Raw genomic sequence first — 20510 nt, 5'->3', positions numbered from 1 at the left:
AGTTTGCTTGTCTCTGCCTCTGAGACAAGCCATCCTGGAGTGGACGCATAAAACCTTGAAGGCGTGGCTCCGAGCCTTAAAAGAGGGGGGAGAGCTGACGGGTCCAGAACTGTGTCCCCATGCCTCGATTCTTCAATTCATCGGGACTACATGAACACCTCCTTCCTCTTGGCTGGCATCCCTTGTCTCCGCAAGTCTACGGATACTACTTCTTGTCAGAAAAGAACTGCTCTTACTATCTACTATATTTCGGCTGCTGCAACGGCTCATCGAGAACATCGTTTCAAAAACAGTACAGGTTGACCTGCTGATATCTAATTATCAGCGCTTATGTCAAGATCTGCTTGAAGAAGGGCCAAAAAAGGGAGTTTTGATGGGGTAACAGGGCTGAGCAGGGTACACTACAGGGGCGTTTCATGTTTGTATATAAAGAGGGGGGAGATGCTGGATTAAATGGGATGGGTGGTGCCTGCGAGCACCAAGGGAGGAATCGGGGAGTCACGGCGGGTGGTGCCTGCGAGCACCTGGGAGGAGCAGGGGGGGTCACGGGTATATGGGGCGGTCGTGTGTACGGATATAAGTAGCCTTGTTGCGCAGCATTAAATTGGCATTTCGGCGCTACATACCGTGTATGTGTCCCGTATGCCCCTGCACACGGAGGTGCGGATGGAAGGGAAGCCTTAGTACGTTGTCATAGACAACAAGTGCCAATTGACCTGTCATTCCTCTCTAAGTTGACTAATGGAGATAGAGACATAGTACACAATATATGTGTATAAACATGAAGAATTGTAGGAACATTATCACAGAAAGTCCGTTGAAAAATACATGGAAAAGCTTACATGTAGAGCCAAATGCCAAGCGGAAACATTTCCTGCTCTGTGACAGAGGGAACTGACAGTCTTTCTTTAGTAGAGTATCAACAACGTCAGAATTTGGAGTGAAAACAAAATCAGCAGCTATGTGAATAAGCTTAAACTATGACAGGCTCTCTGGTGAGGGTGCAAGTTTGACATACCTGAAAGTAAAAATCTGAGTTTAGGATCTTCATAACCTGCCTCTAGTACAATCCAAAAGGTATCTGAGCAGTATAAATATCAGCTCCAATCTACCCTTCATTGGGATCTGCTGTAGTACTGAAAATTGTATCATGAGGGACATTAAATGAAAAAGAACACTGCACCAGACAGACTGCTTTACTGTAGTCATCCTATTTGACTATGGATTGATAAATTACAACATTTTGTCTTTTTTTACCTTCATTCTGACTGCAATGAAGCCTTCTGATTTGTGTCTATGAGTGAAATTACACACTACAGTGGGAAAGCTCTGCATAGCAACTTACAGAGCAACAGGAATATGAGGTTTTTACCAACCTGAATGGTAAAGAGTGACCTGTGCAGTTCACAAAAACAATTAAATCGATAGCACTTCTTGTCCCTTTTGTTACCCAGAGAAGAGTGGAATCTAGGTCTAGTGAAGAGCCACCCTCTGCATCTGTGAGTGAGAGAGAGGAGACTCTGTTGCCATGGTGTGCAAGTGCTTTTTCATAAATGTTTCAGTAAGGTCATGCCCTGCTTGATTAATTCCAAGAGTTCACATTCATCTACTGCCACACAGACAGCTTACAGCAGATGTTCACTGAAGCCATTTCATGCTGACTTATAACCCTTCTCTTTCTTCAGTATCTAATATATCATGATGGCTGTGTTCTGGACACAGAAATAACTGGTGTAACTACAGAAAACCAGCCTCCTATGTGCCCACCTCTGTGCTTCCATCCCAGTAGCCTTGGTCCACAAGTAAAAAGTAGGAAATTTTGCCCACTGAGAATAACCATGGGCTGTTGCTGATGCAGATATGACAGAGAACATGGACCTACTACATTATTTTCTACGTAACTTCATATAATGTCTAGCAGCACGTGCACAAGCAGCAATGGCATTGTTTCTGTGGAGTCTTGTATACACAGTCCAAAGACAGGGGATATCACCTCAAGGGCAGCATGCAGCAGGAATTCTGTTACATCTTACACTCTGATTCCCTTTCCCTCTCTCAGCAAGAAAATATTGCGAATAAGAAGAATGGAGAAGAGAAGGCTCTGGGGAGACCTCACTGTGGCCTTCCAATACTTGAAGGGAACCTATAAGCTGGAGGGGGTACGGCTATTTACATGAGTGGACAGTGATAGGACAAGGGGGAATGGTTTTAAACTAAGATGGGGGAGATTTAGGTTAGATGTTTGGAGGAAGTTTTTCACACAGAGGGTGGTGACACACTGGAACAGGTTGCCCAGAGAGGTTGTGGACAACCCATCCCTGGAGGCATTCAAGGCCAGGCTGGATGTGGCTCTGGGCAGCCTGGTCTAGTGGTTGGCAACCCTGCACTCAGCTGGGAGGTTGAAACTAGATGATAATTATGGTCCTTTTCAACCCAGGCCATTATATGGTTCTATGATTCTATGATAAAGGGAAAGGAAGGACGAGGAGGGGTGGATTTTAGGTTTTAGTAGACCATTACCTGTCATGTAACGAGAGTAAGAAAAACTTTCAAAGCAAAATTTCTGCTGCAGCACGGAGGGCAGGCAGCAGAGGTGGTCATAAGTGTCAATCTAAGAAAAAAAGAATTTGACTTTAAGATATCTCACAAGTTGTGAAACTCCAGGCTTAAATGCTTAAATTATGGAGATAATCGTCTTTGGGAGATATTTTACTTGCATAGTTTTTAGATTTTTTTTCAACAAAATTCAAGGACAAATTCTTGGGACATGAATCTGCCTAAATTAAACTAAACCAATGTTCACTCAGTTCTCACTGAGGTGATGAAATAATTTTAATGTGACTGTATCTAGTAATTACAGCAGGTTAGTAGTACTCTTGGGAATTTTGACTTGACTTTGAATATTGTGAGTTAAAGTAACATCAGACAGAAAAATAAAATGATCACTTCAGTTTGTTCTAACTCAGATTTTTCCAAATCTGTTATTTTTATTTGCTACTACAAAACCAGATTTCTGAAAATCATGCTATTTTAATTACAGATCATTTTGTCCCTCAGTTGAATTCTCTTTACGTACATGCTGACTTTAACTTCCTTTTATATTTTTATTGCTGTGCACTCCCAACTCAGGGCTCAGTTGCCATTTGCCTCTTGCCAGGAGTAGAGAAGGTCCAAGGAGCCAACTTTTCACTCTCATTTCATCCCCAGGTGAGTGCAGGGGTGCTCCAGACAGATTGGAACTGAAGGAGAATCAGACCTGTGGGCACCCCTCTTGGGAGCACCCTGCTGGTGCTCCCAGCAGTCAAAAAGGCAAAGGCAAAGGTATTAGTGGTGTGCCATGATGCAGCTGTCCACAGGACAGTGCAGGAGGTTGGAGGAAGCCTCCAGAGCCATGCTGTTTTCAGTTATAGGTATTACCTACCTGAAGCTATACTGAAGACAGAACACACCACACAGGGAGAGACAGAGGACTGTAGAAATACATTCCACTGACTACACTGAAATCTTTGTCCCTTACTCTGTGTTCATCATTGACAGCTTTAGTAACTCTCGAGGCAAGTCAAGAATGACTGTTACCTGAAGGTCATAAACTCTTTAAATAAGTAATTGTTCTTTAAGAATCTTTCTGAAATTCCTTCTAATTTGAAGGAAGAAAATCAGACTACTCCATCACATGCTGAGCTTGTTTTTGTCAGCGTGTGCTCCTAATCACTTACCAATTACTTATGCAAATTGGAGGAGCAGATGCAGAAGGTTGTTTTCAAGGCTGCCTTGCAGGGGCCCCATACAGCCAACAGTTGTGGATATTCATGGGATTTGATTTTTTGTTTTGATTGAGTACATTAGAGCTTTATAAAAAGATTCTTCATTTCATCTAAGCTCTCCCAGATAGCAGCGTCTTAGTACTTCTGTACAGGGTTTTCTTCAGCTCTCAAAAGACAGTAGCTGATGGTTATGTGGTCAATAATCACGAAGTAAAAGTGTTCTGTTTGGAAAAGAAAGGCAGAGAAAAGTTGGAAGAATATTCGTCCTAAAGGCCTTTTAATTTCAAACGAGGCTTTGCTTTGCTAATATTCTAAAATGCTCATCCAGCAGTTCTTGGATTATTTTTAGAGCTAAGAGCATCCCTTCTTCCCTGTGCTTCCATTTTGTGAACATCTTTTCTGTGTGCAACCATATCATAGCTGTTATTAATCATACAATCAGTATGAAGTGATGTGCATAGTTGTAGAAAAGTAAAGCATAGAGTTGACTGAAGCACAATCTTTTAAGTGTGCTTCTTAGCTCGGAAAATTACAATTAATTAAATCACACAGAATATAAGCTACATTTTGATATGCTGTGGTGACCAGAAAAAAGTAAAAGGGCCTTTGCAGATTCTCTGAGATCCTACAGGGAAATCAATGACATTTTAATCTGAATTACACATAGTTCCAGCAGAGACAAATCTAAGCAAGCCTGAAATATGCGGATTCTTTTAGGAAATAAGGCATCTTCCTTCTTTGGCATTTTAGCACTGTAAAGATTTTCCAAAGGAAATTTGCAAACTAGTTGTTTGATATATAAGATATTTTATATATTTAGAAAAAAAATGTAAGTTTAAATTTGTGTCAGGTTAAATACAAGCAATAGAAATATATTTTTTTTATATCTGATCTTTTGAAGATTAAAAGCAATCCATGCATAATCCCTTCCCGCTAGCCAGAATGCATTTTTAAAAATATTCCTTTAATTATCTAAACACCGGGACTTGCACATTGTATAACATCGTATGATCACTTCCAGAATATTATTAATAGATTATTACGTTAAAAACAGAGGAAAATCTCTCTGTAATTTTCCTGTGTGCTTAGTTCCATTTCTCTTCGATACATTTGACATCTTGCCCTTCTTGTCTGTAGAAAAAATAACATAAAGGAATGCTTTGCCTGTTCAGCCTAAGCACCTCAGTGATCCTAATAGCCAAATTCTCACAAGTGGAACTTGTTAGGAATTTTCTGATTTTAAAACTCTTTTTGAGGTGTATAGAAGTGGAAACTGAAATGCTTTCAGAGCAATATAATTTATTTTGACAAACTTTATCACTTCCATTACCTTCTTGTATTTCTTTAGGTGATCTGTTTGGAGTTAAACTCTCAGGTTTCTTTTCCTGGCATTGTCTCTACGTTAAGAAACCCAGACATTCATGTTCCCAAGTTCTGAACAACTATAGCAGGCATGCACAGAAGTACTGTATTCTGCCTTCTAGCATCTCTGACTCTGGGATAGTCCTGCCTTGCATTCCTGAAAATCCTAGTATTTCTGACACTCATTATGAGGAGTTTTGCACCAAAATGCAAACAGGGAACACTAAGGACACTAGAAATCCCCCTCTGCCTCCATGGAGTGAGGCTTATTTCACAGACTGCCGCCATGAACTGTGCAAAGAGTGGATGTTAGCACAGTGAGGCATTGTTTGTTATGTTTCAGTGGTGGCAATAGCAACATGAAAGATAAACCTTGTTCCAGATGTCTGTGCAGATTTTCACTAGTGCACCATGCAGGATCTTGTTCATTGATGGTGAAAATGCATAGCTAATGGTGGTGACTATGTTGAAAAATAGTGTTTTGTAGCTGAGAAAGTGCTCATTCAAATAGAGTCATTGTGCTCATCATATCTGCTATAGTTTCCATGGAAATAAATAGGAGGCATTACTTTTGGAATGACCTACATCCATACATTTATACAAACCAATATTCCAGCAAAATCCTAATATACAAATGTATAAAGTGATCGTTGCTTTTTGGACAAAATCCATCAGTTTGTAAATCCTTTCAGTAAACAAAAATTGCACAAAATACAGGGAAATTCATCCAGTTTCTACCATTGGGTGGTGACTCATTGCTTTTTCACATTCCAGCTTAATGAACTCATTGTAACGCTTGGAGAAATCAAGCCCAATTTATCATGGGGACAAACCCCAATGTTTTAATTACTTTTCCGTCAGTAAGATATCTAGGATAACACCACCAATAACACTCTCGTATTTTATGTGTATTTATGTGTGTGCTTTTTAAAATCCTTGGCTTTTACAGTATTTCCGTAGCAGAACAATTGGGATTTTAAAACTTCCATGGGAAAATACATTTTTTGAATATGTTTTGAAAAACAAATAAACAGATGCTATTTCAAGACTTCCTCCACCTACTATAAGGCACATCCAATTTTCTACAGCTATATGCTTTTTTTTTTTCTTGAACATCCTTATTCTCTTTTAAATCATCCAAATCCTGCCTTGCTAGTGTCATTAACTGACCACTATCTGTGCCAGTGTTGTTTGTCAGGAGCTAGGCTTCCTAAAAACGCATTACACTTTTTCAGGAAGGAAGAGCATTGAATGTAAACAAATATAATGTTTTATAAGCATTAGAGTCAGAGATAAATGTTTACATGTTCTATTTAGAAAGAGTGAGTAAACAATATGGTATGATAAACCTATTTAAACAAATCAAAGATTGGAATTCATTCAGTGTTAATATACGGTTTACAGTTGCATTGATAGGAGTGCCCATAGATGCCTTCTATACTGTTTGATGAGCTCTGTAATAAACACAGAATCTCAGTCCCAAGGAACACAGAATGTAATGTAAAACAGAAAGACTGTAAGCGATTATTGCAAACTGCAGATATGAAAAGATATGAATCTGAATAGTTCTGTGTGATAGCTATACAATTTGAATCAGTTTATTTTCCTTAAATAATCACTGTCAGATTGCAGTTCACCTAAGTAGGATTAGTGGCGCATCCTTGCAGGATGTAATGTGGTATGCTTTCCTCAGGAACTATTACCAAGTAAGAGAAGAGGAGATTATTATTTACAGAAGCATAGTGACTGTTTTAATACTACTGAATATTCACTCACTCTAAGGTAGGCAACTACAGAGTTCAAGGAAAAAGCAAAAAAAATTGATTAAACAGAAAGGTTATAGTTGTGAATGGCACTGAAGGTGGGCATAAGAAATTTGCGTTATGATGCTATGGAAAATGAGGAGATAATAAAGATGCTCAGATAGGAATAATACAGAGTGACAAGCAAAGAGGATGCTTTTAGATTATGTGTTTTGAAGGGACTGAAAAGTTCCCAACTTGCATAATAACATGTTAGAGTTGAGCACTTTGAAGGTCAAAGCAATGTTTTTATCTGTGAACCTTCTGGTACCCATGAATTATCCTTAAACCAACAAATTCACCAGGGTTAAAATAAATTTCCTCAAGGTCAGCACATTCTACAAATAGAATAACATGCATGCTTCTTTGGCTAACATGAGCTCAAATTAGCACAATATCCTATCTATAAGTGACTTCATGCTTAGTGCACTGGATTTACATGAGTAAAATGAAAATAAAACTCCTCTAAAGAGTAAATAAATGATTCATTGCTTTGTGTCTGATATTTGTCAAAAGACCAGAGAGACAATGATTTTGATTTTCCTGCAAGGATCATCAATGCTTTTGGTATCTATCATGTTCAGAGCTCGTCTTGTTTTGATGATTACATACGATAGCTGTATTTATGTGCAGTGCAGCCCTGTAGGAGTAGATCTAATGAGTAAAACAGCAGCTGTGAAGAATTCAATTGCCATGCAATAAATATATCAGGAGAGTTTACTTCAGATTCCTTTCGGACTCCAAGGTCCCATGCAGCCAAAGTCCACCAGCAGCTTGAGGAAGTTGGATGTGGTTGTGTTCCTAGAGCATGTGTGTTCTGGTTTAGCTCCACCTGAAAGGAAACCAGTTCATGAACTTTGTGATACTCAGTGAGTGAACAGAGATCCGGAGATCTGAGTCAAAAGTGCACATATGATCCAAAACAAAATAATGTGTGCACTGCACTCAGTGACAGGGCACATAGATTCATAGATATGGGTCTGGCCCTCACACTCTGATTAAAACTAACTTCTCCCTTTATCTCACACAGCTTGCAAAATCTGCAGAGCATTGTGGACCCACTATCAAACAGCCTCAGGGCATAAACTATAAGCAGATCTCCTTGTTCCTTTGGAACACGTTATTATAAATTCTAATTTCACCATTCCTGGATAAGCTTGATGAAACGATTAAGTGAATTTTCTAGACATTAGCCAGGAAACACTAATTTTGCAAATTGTATAGTCTCTCTGGAGATAAGCTGAAGTGTGAGAGAGATCATTATGTTAACAGAGCTGGAAAACTCAGTGAGAAAGATTTTTTTTGTATTTTTTGACAAATACAAAAAAAACAGGAAGGGGATAAATAAAGGGAAAAACGAGGAGAGAATTTAGGTCTTAGACAGTCATAAAATCAAAATTTCACTTGTAACTCTTGTTTGAATAGAAAAAAAATAATTGAAATGTGTTAAATATTAGTTTCCTCTCTTCCAGATAGTATCACTGGGTAGTAAAAAGTTGATACACTGTAAAAAAAGGAGGATTGAAAAAACAAATACCCTCGAAAGGATATTTTTCTAACAAGGGGAAATGACATGCTTCCCTTAATTATATTGCTGATTTATGAGACAAAGGACAACCAGAAGTCTCCATTCCTCATTCCCTGGTAGGACACATCAGTGGAGGCACTTCTCAGTGATCTCTTCTCCTTTTCCATACTTGACACTCTCAATCACTCTTCCTTTATGTGAAGTTGGCACGTTAAGTCTCAAAATTCTGCTAATAACTACAGTGTTTGAATAAATGTCCATGGATGTTGGGAGAATTCATGGGACAGTGTGGAATTTACTGCCTTGTGGCTTAGTGGAAACCATACATATTCTGGTGGTAAAATCCACCAGATTATGAATGTGGAATGTCCAGTTGTGTGGCCAGTTTTGTGCTTTTTATGTCCTGTTTCTGCTCATCACAAAATTCGAAACCATCTCCTATCAAACAATTATTTTATTTTGTCCAACTTGAAATTCATGTAAATTCTATTTCTGAGATTACATTACTTATACTTTATATTATATACATATATATATATATATAGTATATACATACTTTCATTTGAAGTCTTGAGTTAGTTTAATTTAATGAAACTGTGGAAGAAAAGTCCTTGTTGTTTTTCCCCTGAAAGCCTTTAGTTTTCTCTAGGCACAATATCATATAATTGTTTTTCTGCACAACTTGTGATCAGCACTGAAAATTCAAATAAAAAACAGGACAGACAGAAAGAGAAAGGAGAATATACTTTATTATTCTACTTTCCCTCCTATTCTGCTGTCTTCACCTTCCATTTCATCTTCTCTTCACTATTCAGCCATTCTGATACTTTTGTTCTTTCAACAGTATTAATAATCTTCATTTAGTCTCTCTCTCCTTTACACAGAGTTGCTTTTTATCTCCTTGGTATTGCTTGACTCCACCATTGTAATAAACCTCATACAAGCTGATGAATTTAAGCATTAGCACATCTGACTGATGTTTACTCTGAAATAAAGTTCTCTCTCCTTTTTGCCCTTGCCACTATACCCTCTGCTTTTCCTCTTAAATGATTATTAGCTTGGTATGGTTCTGCCCTTTCTTTCCACATGTAAACTGATATTTTAAGGATATTTGCAGCCTCAGAGTTTTAAGGAAGTTTCAATTTAGCTTTTATTAGGTGCTGGGCAGCACAGTGCCAGACTGTGTACACAGTTAAACAACAAGAGATCTCCCAGGGGTGTATATTGTTGCAAGCTTTGGCATCTATATGCTAATTAGACTTTCCGTATTTGCTATCAGTTACAACAGAAATTTTCCACCCAGGAAAGACATTTTTTTTTTCAGTAGCTATGTAAAATACTGACAAGCCATGAATAAAATAGTTTGCTTTCAGCAGTTGTGCAAGTTGGAAAAATTATACTGGTTTCAGGGTTTTTTTTAAGAGGCAGGCTATCTTAAAGCATGGTTATAATAATGCTGCATAACATACTAGAAAAAATAAGGGGGAACAATGGAGTCTGCTCATGAAAGGCAAAATACAGTAATATCATGAGGCTTTTGCTATTTGACATGGGGAGAAGGACTCATGAGGAGAACAAAGAATGTTTTCATAAAATTTCTCTCAGGGTCACTAAATTCTAAAAGCTGTCCTAAGAAGACTTTCTGTTGAGGTTATGGGTTAGTGGAGCTGAACCTCATGGAAGGAAATGTGAACAAAACAACACTTTCTTGGCTGCTAGCCCTTGGAGGCTGAGCAGGTAAGCTGCATTGCAGAGCTTGATGATGGGAGGTGTGCAGCCCCCCAGCCCTTTGCCCCAGAAAACTGTAGTTTCTGAATTTTGGAAGGATAAACATGCTCTCCATGTTACACCTGAACTGCTGAAATTGATGCCTGAAACTCCCAGATGGGCACTGTAATATGCAATAGACATGAATGTGGCACACAGTGAATCTGGAGCTGGCTGGTTGTTTTTCTTTTTTTTCTTTTTTTTTTTTTTTTGCCTCTATCCGATTTATGCAACAGAATAGACACATCTGGCTACAAAATACATTTGCTTTTTTTCATGTGAGGCACTGATGCAAAAAAAATAATTTTACTGATAAATAAATACCAATTATGAGAAATGAATCACCAACAGTTTGAGAAGAAAGTTACCCTAGTGCTTGAATTCGTAAAGAAACAGTGCCTTTAAACAATTGATACCTTGCAACTGCACTGATATTTGTCTTTTTGTCTCATACAGTGTTAGCATTTTCCCATTATCAGAAAAGGGACAAATTTCTGTCTTACCTACCTGCTCCTTTCATTCATGTCCCTGCAGTTGCATTCCCAGTGATGTGTTTTTCAGACCATACTCTGAGTAGAGCAGCATCCTGATACCGGCTCTGAAAAAATAAGACACAGTAAAAATAGGCAAACGGGGAGTGCTACCTGAAAGGTTAGAGGAGGTCATCTGCAGGATGAGCCAAGGAATGAATGCAAATGTGACTACTTCACCAAACCAGGAGCTCTGTATACATAGGAGTCCGGTAGTTTAGTAATGATGGTCATGCTAGTCAAGAGCAGCCATGGCACAGGCTGCCTATACAACACCTTGTCTGGTTGACTTTAGCTATGTCATGGCTCTGTGGGATAGACTTGTGCAGACCACAGGAACACTTCCACATGACAAGGATGTAATGTTCCCTGTTGGATGGAGCCAGTCAGTGCACACAAGAGTTGCATTTGGTTTATAGTATGGGGTCAGACACGCATTGAAAATTAAATATAGACCTACCATGTTGTTGTCAGGCAACACTGAACTGCTCTGGCTCCGTCATGGAATATTTTCATCCGGATTAGAAGAAAAAGGAATTACTGTATTATCGATGAGAAAGGAATAACTAGAATTTAGATACAGAGGGAAAGATTAATCTGAAGAAGCAGACTTCTCCTGAGCATCAGGACAAGGAGAACAGTTCACACACAACAAAAGCTGACTCATGAACAAGGAAAAGAGGGCCTTCTTTACCTGTAGAGGCAACCTTTTCAACTGTTGAAACCATGTATGAAGGAGAGAATCATGCTTGACAGTTTGTGTAAAAATCTTCATACCTGACTGACACAAAGAATAATAGGGTACAATGAGCTTGAGGCAAAGAATGGTATGAATACTGACCAACGTTTTAAACTACATGTATTTTGTGTCAAGGTCTATGTATTACGTGCTTCTTTTTGTGGGAATTTAATAGAGGTTTTACACAGAGGTGAGGCTGTAGAAGTGCCCAGGGCTCCTAAGTGCTCCTGAAGTAGATCAGAATTGCGTTATAGGACACTTAAGAGCAGGAAGTGTACTCAATAAGTCAAAGAGAGAATGTTTTTCTCACACACATAGAAGAGTGAAACATAAGCATAGGAGCAGCAAAATTTTAGCTCAAAGACCTTAGCCAGTGTTGGCAAGGGTTCTTTGAACTAGGCTGAACAACCATGTTGCTCTGACCTCAGCTTTGGAAAATACGGATGATGGATAATGTGAGAGACTGCAGGAGCAGCTGGAATCTGCCAGAAAATCATGGATTACACAACTTCTACTATATTTATTCCAAGAATAGCATCTGGAAAACAAGTGCCCATACAATAGGGTAGGTAGAATGAGTGAATGTAATGCCTCGTTTGGAAAATGCTCTTGCTGTTATACTGTTTAAATTTAAAAGCAAACTCAAAACTTAAAGCCTAATGGTAGAAACAAAAAGAAGCATCTCTTCGACAGAGCTGGGAAACTTTTATTCTTGTCTTCATAGAAAGCAAGGCAGCTTTTTTTTCACTGTTCTTATTGCTCTTTTTTTTTTTCTTCTGGTCTTTGTGAGATTACTTTGATTTTTTGCTCTTGTAATAATAGGCATCAAGCATTTGCGCAGCTGGAGACCCTCTCCCCTGCATTACCTTTAGGCTGATTTTAGCTGGCAAAAAAAAACCTAATAATAAACTGGAGAAACTTTCTATGCATATGTTCAAGGCAGAACTATCTTTTCCTTGAGTCTTTCAGATAGGTAACTGCATCATGGCAGGAGGTAATCTGGCAGAAAAGCAAATGCATGCTGTCTTCTGCTGAGGTAGATTGCTCACTGAGTGCACCCAAGTGAACACTGAGAGGGAAACAGAAGACTTTCCATGGTGATTTTCTCCTTTAAGACAGTTGGGTCTGATTCAAATGTTCTGCTACGCTTCTGGAGATGTCAATCCACAGCATGGAGGTGGGGAAGGGGCACCCCAGGAAATCAAAGCAAACTCAATTATCTATCTGCTGACAATGACAAAAACATTTCATTCCTCAGCTCTTCACAGAATGTGAGGGGGGGGGGGGGAATTAAAAGCGTGAACATTTTTAATGAGTGCAATTATTGAATCATCAGTCACACAGTCCATCTGCTTCAGAGTGTTTCAGTGACTAGAGAAAGACTAAAATATTGCTTTGCCTTTTTGCATTCGTATAATCATATAAATATTCTTTAAGGAAAAGCTAATGATATTCATATATCATACACACCACTTCAGTAACTTGCAGTTCTCTTTCACTTACTTCACTTTATTAATCACTAATTTTGAATCTGTCACAAGGTAGGTGAAAACATCTTGGCAGATGCATGGATAACAGCTAACCCCCATGACATTCAGCACAGAATCATGTAATAGTAAATTGGGGAGATAAAGTAATGCAAAATTTATCTCAAAGGCCTCACTTAGCCTAGAGTTTACTGAGCAAAAGAAACTTTACACTGCAATAAAAAGGGGAGGGGGGTGAGGGCAGATTGGATTTTTAAATGTACCAAGTGCTATCAATCCACTTGGTACACATATCTGAGTGCGACAGCATATCAGGAAAGAGCCAAAACTTACTCAATAGAGTTTTAAAATCTTTGCAAATATTCAGGACAGATAGAGGAGGGAAGGTTCAGATAAATGCCTGAACCTGCGGAATTGTGACAGAACTATAAATCTGTTTTGATTGTGGTATCCTAAAATTCATCCCAGAAAGGCAGAGAAGGTAAAGATTTGGATCTCAAATCAGTAACAGGCTTTGCTATATGTTAACTTATTATGTTGGGATTTGTGCTACAAGCATGTGGCTGAATGAAAAGAAGGATATTTTTGTACAAGGAAAGTTTTCTGGAATTGCAGATAAATTCAGCATTCTGTAGGAATGTCCTTTGCCTAGACCTTTTCAGGCTCCCTTTGCAAAACCCAGCTGAGAGTCATTCTAATACAGTAACATGCACAACTATGAGATATATTATTTGAGAAATCATTGACTTTTCTACTGGAATCAGCTCCTGAAGATTCTAAACACACATTCAGCATTGCAAAAAATATGCAGTATTTTCTCTGTAGATATCAGAACAAAAAAATATAGCATCTAACCCTCCTTTTGAGTCTGAAAATTCTGTTTATTTAATTTTTTTGTTTATTTATTTATTTTGTAAGGTAATAGTCTTAAAACAAAGTTTCATTTCAGAGCATGAAATTCAAACCAACTGTTTCCAATTAACAGCCCCAAATAAATTAGAAATGTTGAGTTATGCAACATTAATCTTGGCCAGGAGAATTGTTTGAATGGTGGTGAAATCTCTTTGCCCATTGTGTGGGATAATAAGGTGAACTATTGTTTTTACTGTTATATTATTCTACCCACTTTCTGAAATAAGTATTTATTACATTTTCAGACTATAAATTTTGTCAAAGTAACAAAGATCAAATAAACAAACAACTAGTTGTAATGTTATCATGGCAGCCAGGCTGTGTCTAATCAATATGCTACTAACTTTTTCGTTTTCTCCAAGTTAATTTCTAGCTAGAGCTACAGAAACATTTTTTGCTATTGGGTAAAGAAGCATTAAATAAATAATTAAGGCCTGAATTGCCAATTTGTTCTCTTTGTAGGAATTAATTAGATACTGGATTAGTTTTCTTTTTAGTTTTAAATGTGGAAATGCACTGAACCAAATCTCTGTGAAGAAATATGGCCCCATTTTCACAGATCCATGCTTTAGTAATTTAAAAGTAATCAGTAATCTCTTGCGTCCCTGAGAAAGTAATCAGTGACATGTAGGAGATTGTTGTTAGAATCCAGTGACTGGTGCTAGATTGCCTTTTTTTTCTCTTTCTCACTAGTTTTGACAGCTCTGCTTAATGACTGACAGTAAATGGAGTTTGTGCTGTGTCAGGTGTTCTGGAAAGGGCTCTGGCAGGAAAGATTTGGCTTCTCACATTGCAAACTAGGGTCCCGATCCAGCAGACATTCAGAGCACTAAATAACATTCCATTAGGGACTTATCCCTTTCATTTCAGTGAGAGCATTTACTTATAGATATTTTTAGTTTGCCTTATGCAGATCCCACTCCTGTATTTTCCTGAGAGCCTGCTGGGCAGACACGTTCTCAGTAAACAGAGGGAGATGGCATTTAATGCCTCTTTGGGTATTACTAAATCCATCATTAGAACAATAATTATTATTTGATATTTGCACACTGCCCACAGATTAGCTAAGTGCCTCACAATATGAATATATGGATTTCAGCTTCAGTAAGCTTAAAGCTTAGACACAACAAAAGCAGGGAAAAAAAGTATAGACAAGATATGTGATATAGCTATGCATAACATTTTGTGGCAAGATAGGAAAAAAAAAGGGCAAAGCTTGATTTAACTGTTATGCTTTTTGTAGTCTTCAGGGCAGGCTATGGGATGAGACTTATCAGGATGAATTTGAATGAAATGAATGTGGCGCCTTGGCAAATTGGTTTGGGGACACAGTTCAATGAATTTTTTAAAAAGAGGGAAAAAACAAAGGGAGAATTTTGTGAGGGGATGAGCTGAATGTCCATGTGATTAGAGAGAGGAGTATTGCAGAAGAAAAAGTAGCAAAAGGGTTAAGTGTTGCGGCACCTAGCAGCATGGCCAAAAATTTGAACTTTGATTTTGCAGAAATCATTTCTAACTGAGAAAAAAGAAGAACTTCTCATTTTTATATGCAAAACAGACTGTTTTTAAGCAAGAAGCCTGTATCTGCTGAAAAGAGCAAAACATGTGCAGAACACAGATAGATGATTGTAGTTGTCAGGGCAAACCAAGCAAACTTGCCCTGTGGACAGAGAGGCACCAGCAACACAGCGCGGGGAAGAACTGCAGCAGGAGACCATTGTTGTGATTTAGCACAAGGAGAGAGGACAGGTTCAGAAGTGATTCCTAGGCTGCATGACTGCATAGCAGAAGGGGGTTTACAGAAGAAAACATTAGAATCTGAGTTTCAGCCATTCTGATTTTGAGATTTCAGAGAGCCATAAAAACAGTAGGTCCATTGACACAAGAACTGAGGGGCTGCATCATGTTCATAGGGTAGAGAGACAGAGATGAGAGTCAAATAATGGAAGCACAGGAACCCTGAAATCTACCGAGCAGCTGAAGTGAGACTTAGCTTTGGTAGCAAAGGGAGGGTGTTATTGCTAGTCCTGTATTATAGGTATGAGTCAGATTATCATTAATCTATCATTACATTTAGAAATTGTGGCTTATTTTTGTGCTGAAACAGTGACAACTGCTACCTGATATGCTTATATCTCGCTATTTTGCCACACTGGGCCAAATATTGTTCAGTGTTTTACGAAAACATACTTACTGTAGACCTGGTCCAAAGAGTTTGAAGACTGAGAGAGCAGACATAATGTGTATACAAGGAAAGCATTCTATCTTCAAGTTGTACAGAAGGCCAATAAAATAACAAGGATGAAATCCTGGCCATATTGAATGCACAACCACAGGCATGTTTCTATGGGTTGTGTGGCAAATGCTAGCTGCAATAACCTGATGTTAGCTCGGTCTCTTTAATGTGACTTCCAGAATTGCTGTTCAATGGATCACATTTGGTCCTGACCGGAGAGCATCTCCCACTGATGCTGGATTCAGTGCAACTGATTGTCTTATTGTCAAAATGAGTTTTCATTAAAAAAAAATAAAAACTCATTAAAAAATCTCTTGTTATTCAAAGCTAACTGCTAGGAACAGACTGCGGTAAAATATGTTACAGAGTACAGTGGCAATCAACTCAGAGGGCTTACTGCTACAGTAAATTTTAATGTCAGCAATATTTCCCACAGATGTTAACTTCAGAAAACCATTTTGCATAGCCATCAGTGCAAAACTGTCAAAAGAACACATCTGAAGTATCTTGGGATCACTCATATTTTTATGTGTTTTTAATTTCTAACTTTACCTTTGAAATTACTCTTTTTTTGTTTGCTTGTTTGTTTAAGAAGAAAGCTGTATTATGTAGTTCATAGGTCACATCTACGATGCAGTAGTGATCTACAATCAGTGAATCTGATGACATAATGACATTAATAGAAGCGCTGGAGAGTAAAAGGAGAGATGGAAAGAAAAAGAGGAAAAAAACCAAAGTAATGGGTGCTTTTTTACTGTAAGGGAAGGAGTAGAGAACGTTAACAAAGAATCTAATTTAATACCTAATCAATTTACTGATTGGATTTTCCATGAGATTAACTTTGAGTCCAAAATGAATTGCACTGATCCTGGAAAATGCTATAATGACCAGCAAGCAGTGATATGAGGCTGTAGCGATATAAAAATAATAATGTCAGAGACTTCAAACAGCTACAGTAGTTAATTAAATGTGTTCAGATAACATTATGGTTGGACATAAACCCACAAAAGCAGGGAAATTTTGAGGTAAGCCTGCCAGAGCACTGATTGACAATTTTCCCATGCTAAAGCAATGCTGAACATACAGACTCTTCTCTGAGGGACTTGTGGGGGCAGATTCTGCCCTCCAAGAAGCACATACAGCTTCGTTCAATTTCTGTGTTGTTTTTTTTTTTCGCGAGTATCTAAGACTATCAATATATGTGCCTGGGAATTTCAAGCTTTTAAAAAAACATATCGTGGCTCTGGGCCACAACTGAACTGCGCTTGGCTCAGGAAGGCGGCAGGCAAAACTGGCTCTTGGGATGAGTCTGCGCTTTGATCTGGGGTAACAAAGCACACCACGGAAACAGAGCCAAGTACATGCAGCTGTACTCTGGCCACTCCTCCTCTGTCCACACTTTTCCTTTTACCAGATTCTTGGCTGCTTTGAGTGATGCCTGATGGTATTGACATAGGGAGCACAGGACCTGGCTCTAACTCCACACCCTCATACTGGATTTGTTATGGCTGTACATGTACATGACTCTTTAACAAGACTCCAGGATTTGTTCTTTCTTCTCTTCTCTCCTATTTAATCCTTTTATTTGTTGCACTTCAACTAAGGAAAGCACTGCATTTTATAGTTGGGGAAATATAATTTACCTCCGCGAAGAATCAGTAGATATTATTTTTATGCGGCAGAAGGAGAAAAGTTCCAAGGAGGTGCTTTTTTAATATCATTTTCAGAAAAAGATGTTGACTCCCAGAGGCTACCATAACACTTCCTTCAGGATGCGCTTGCACTGTTGGACCAGGAGCCCACTGCACACTGGGAGTCCTTGGAATGCATGCCCCAGAAAGAGGGCTCTCCCTGTTCTGCCTCTGTACTTCTGAGCCTTCAGCCACTTTAGTAGTTACACAGCCCAGCACATGTGAACTTCACAAGCATGGGAAAATATCCTCAAATTAGTTGTATAAGTTACAAAATTGAGCATTATTTCACCTAGCACTTACTGCCAATTCTGAAGGCAATACCTCTTGCTATCCTTATTTGCTCCTAGAAAGTGAAAGCATTGCATAGAACTATAGAATCATAGAATGGCTTGGGTTGGAAGGGACCTCAAGGATCATAAAGCTCCAACCCCCTGCTGCAGTTAGAGCTGCCAGCCTCCACATCTAATATTTAACCAGGCTGCCCAGAGCCCCATCCAACCTGGCCTTGAACACCTCCACGGACGGGGCATCCACAGCCTCTCTGGGCAGCCTGTTCCATCACCTCACCACTCTCTTGGTAAAGAACTTCCCCTGATATCCAACATAAATCTCCCCTCCTTCAACTTAAAAACATCTCCCCTTGTCCTGCCATTATCTACCCTTTCAAAGAGTTGACTCCCCTCCTGTTTGTTGGCTCTCTTTCAGTACTGGAAGGCTGCAGTGAGGTCACCCTGAAGCCTTCTCTTCTCCAGGCTAACAAGCCCCGCTCCCTCAGCCTGTCTTTGTAGGGGGAGGTGCTCCAGCCCTCTAATCATCTTAGTGGCCCTCCTCTGAACCTCTTCTCTAACAGCTCCCACTCTTTCTTGTATTGGGGGCCCCAGACCTGGATGCAGTACTCCAGATGGGGCCTCACTAGGGCAGAGTAGAGAGTGACAATCACCTTCCTGTCCTGCTAGCCACCCTTCTTCTGATGGAGCCCAGGATACCATTTGCTTGCCGAGCTGCAAGAGCACACTTCTGGCTCATGTTAATAAGTTTTACATCCACCAGGCTCCCCAGGTCCTTCTCTGCAGGGCTACTTTCAAGGATTGCTCCTCCCAGTCTTTATATATGCCTGAGATTCCTCTGGCCCAGTCGCAAAACCTTGCACTTTGCTGTGTTGAACCTCATTAGATTCACCCGGGCCCACCTTTCAAGTCTGTTGAGGTCCCTCTGAATGGCATCCCTTCCTTCCATTGTGTCAACTGCACCACTCAGCTTGGTGTCATCAACAAACTTGCTGAGAGTGCACTCAATTCCATCGTCAGTGTCACTGGTAAAGATGTTAAAGAGCACTGGTCCCAAGACAGTCCCCTGGGGGACACCACTTGCTACCGGCCTCCACCTGGCATCTATTTACAGTCTAATGAATCAGTCTAAAAATACAGAGAGGTGAGGCCAAGTTAACCTCAGGACTTTTATTCCTGCTAGTCTAAAGTTGGTGATTTTGGGGTAAAGCTTTGTCACAGTACTGATCAATGAGAGCACCCATCTAAACCCTGAAGTTTCTCTGAGGAGAAATGTCCCTTGAGGTATCCAATGGCCAATAAGAACAAGCTTAAATAAATAGTTTTCATAAGAATCGCTTGAGGAGACCTAATAATAATGGGCCAAGGAGGGAGGAGACAAGTTATCTTGCACTGAAATCTAAATCTATAGAGATAGAAGGAGGACAGGACAGTCCAAAGAGCACTGAACTCTTCCTTGGTGTGGCCTGAGATATTTTATGTGACTTATCTTGTCATTAACCACCAATGTAAAGCATTAGATGATTCAGCACGCTCTGAAAAAAAAAAAAAAAAAACCAGAAGAGACTACAAACAAGACAGCTTTTCAGTTTCTTGTAAGAGAAGACAAGAAAAATGACAGAGAAGATCTGCTCTCAATGATATTTGAGAAGTTTTGGCAGTCAGGAGAATTCCCTAGTGCCTGGAAAAAATACAATGCCACACCCATGTTTTGGAAAGGAAGCACTTGGGAGTGCTGGTGAATGGCAAGCTGGACATGAGCCATCAGTGTGGCCTAACAGCCCAGAAAGCTAACTGTATCCTGGGCTGCATCAAAAGAAGTGTGGTCACCAGGGCAAGGGAGGTGATCCTGCCCCTCTATGAGCTGGTGATGCCTCACCTGGAGTACTGTGTCCAGATGCAGAGTCCTTAGTACGGGAGAGACATGGACCTGCTGGATCGCATCCAGAGGGCCACAAAAATGATTCAAGGGGTGGAACACCTCTCCTACAAGGACAGGCTGAGACAGCTGGGGCTGTTCAGCGTGGAGTGGGGTAGAGTATGGGAGACCTGATAGCAGCCTTTCATTACCTAAACTGGGGCTATAAGAAAGAAGGGAACAGACTCTTTAGCAGGGTCTGTTGTGACAGGACAATGGGAAATGTTTTCAAACTAAAAGAGGGGAAATTTAGATTGGATATAAGGGAAAAGTTTTTTACAATGAACCTGGAACAGGTTGCCCAGTGATGTCCCATCCTTAGAGTCATTCATGATCAGGCTGGATCTGAGCAACTTGGTTTAGCTGTAGGTGTCCCTGTTCGTTGCAGGGGTGTTGGACAAGATGACCTCTAAGGCTCCCTTCTAACTCAATTCCATGATTCTACAATTCTATGATTCTATGATAGCTGCCAAATTTTTGACTA

At 39.6% G+C, this 20510-nt stretch overlaps 1 long non-coding RNA gene across 2 annotated transcripts in view; it reads right to left on the bottom strand.

Moving 5' to 3' along the window:
* Window positions 3693–20510, bottom strand: part of LOC110390180 — a 31992-nt gene continuing 15174 nt past the window's right edge. The window contains exons 2-4 of one of the 2 annotated variants that reach the window (XR_002433615.1): window positions 10731–10821; window positions 7650–7760; window positions 3693–3985 (exon numbers count right to left, since the gene is read on the bottom strand). This is a non-coding gene — a long non-coding RNA (uncharacterized LOC110390180). Of the gene's footprint in view, window positions 3986–6122; window positions 7761–10730; window positions 10822–20510 lie in introns of those variants that run through there. The other variant, XR_002433614.1, reaches the window with a different exon arrangement.

This window comes from Numida meleagris, chromosome Z (assembly GCF_002078875.1).
Source record: "Numida meleagris isolate 19003 breed g44 Domestic line chromosome Z, NumMel1.0, whole genome shotgun sequence".
NCBI lineage: Eukaryota > Metazoa > Chordata > Aves > Galliformes > Numididae > Numida > Numida meleagris.
Note: the sequence above shows the minus strand (reverse complement) of the source record. Positions and strands in the feature narration are given on the sequence as shown.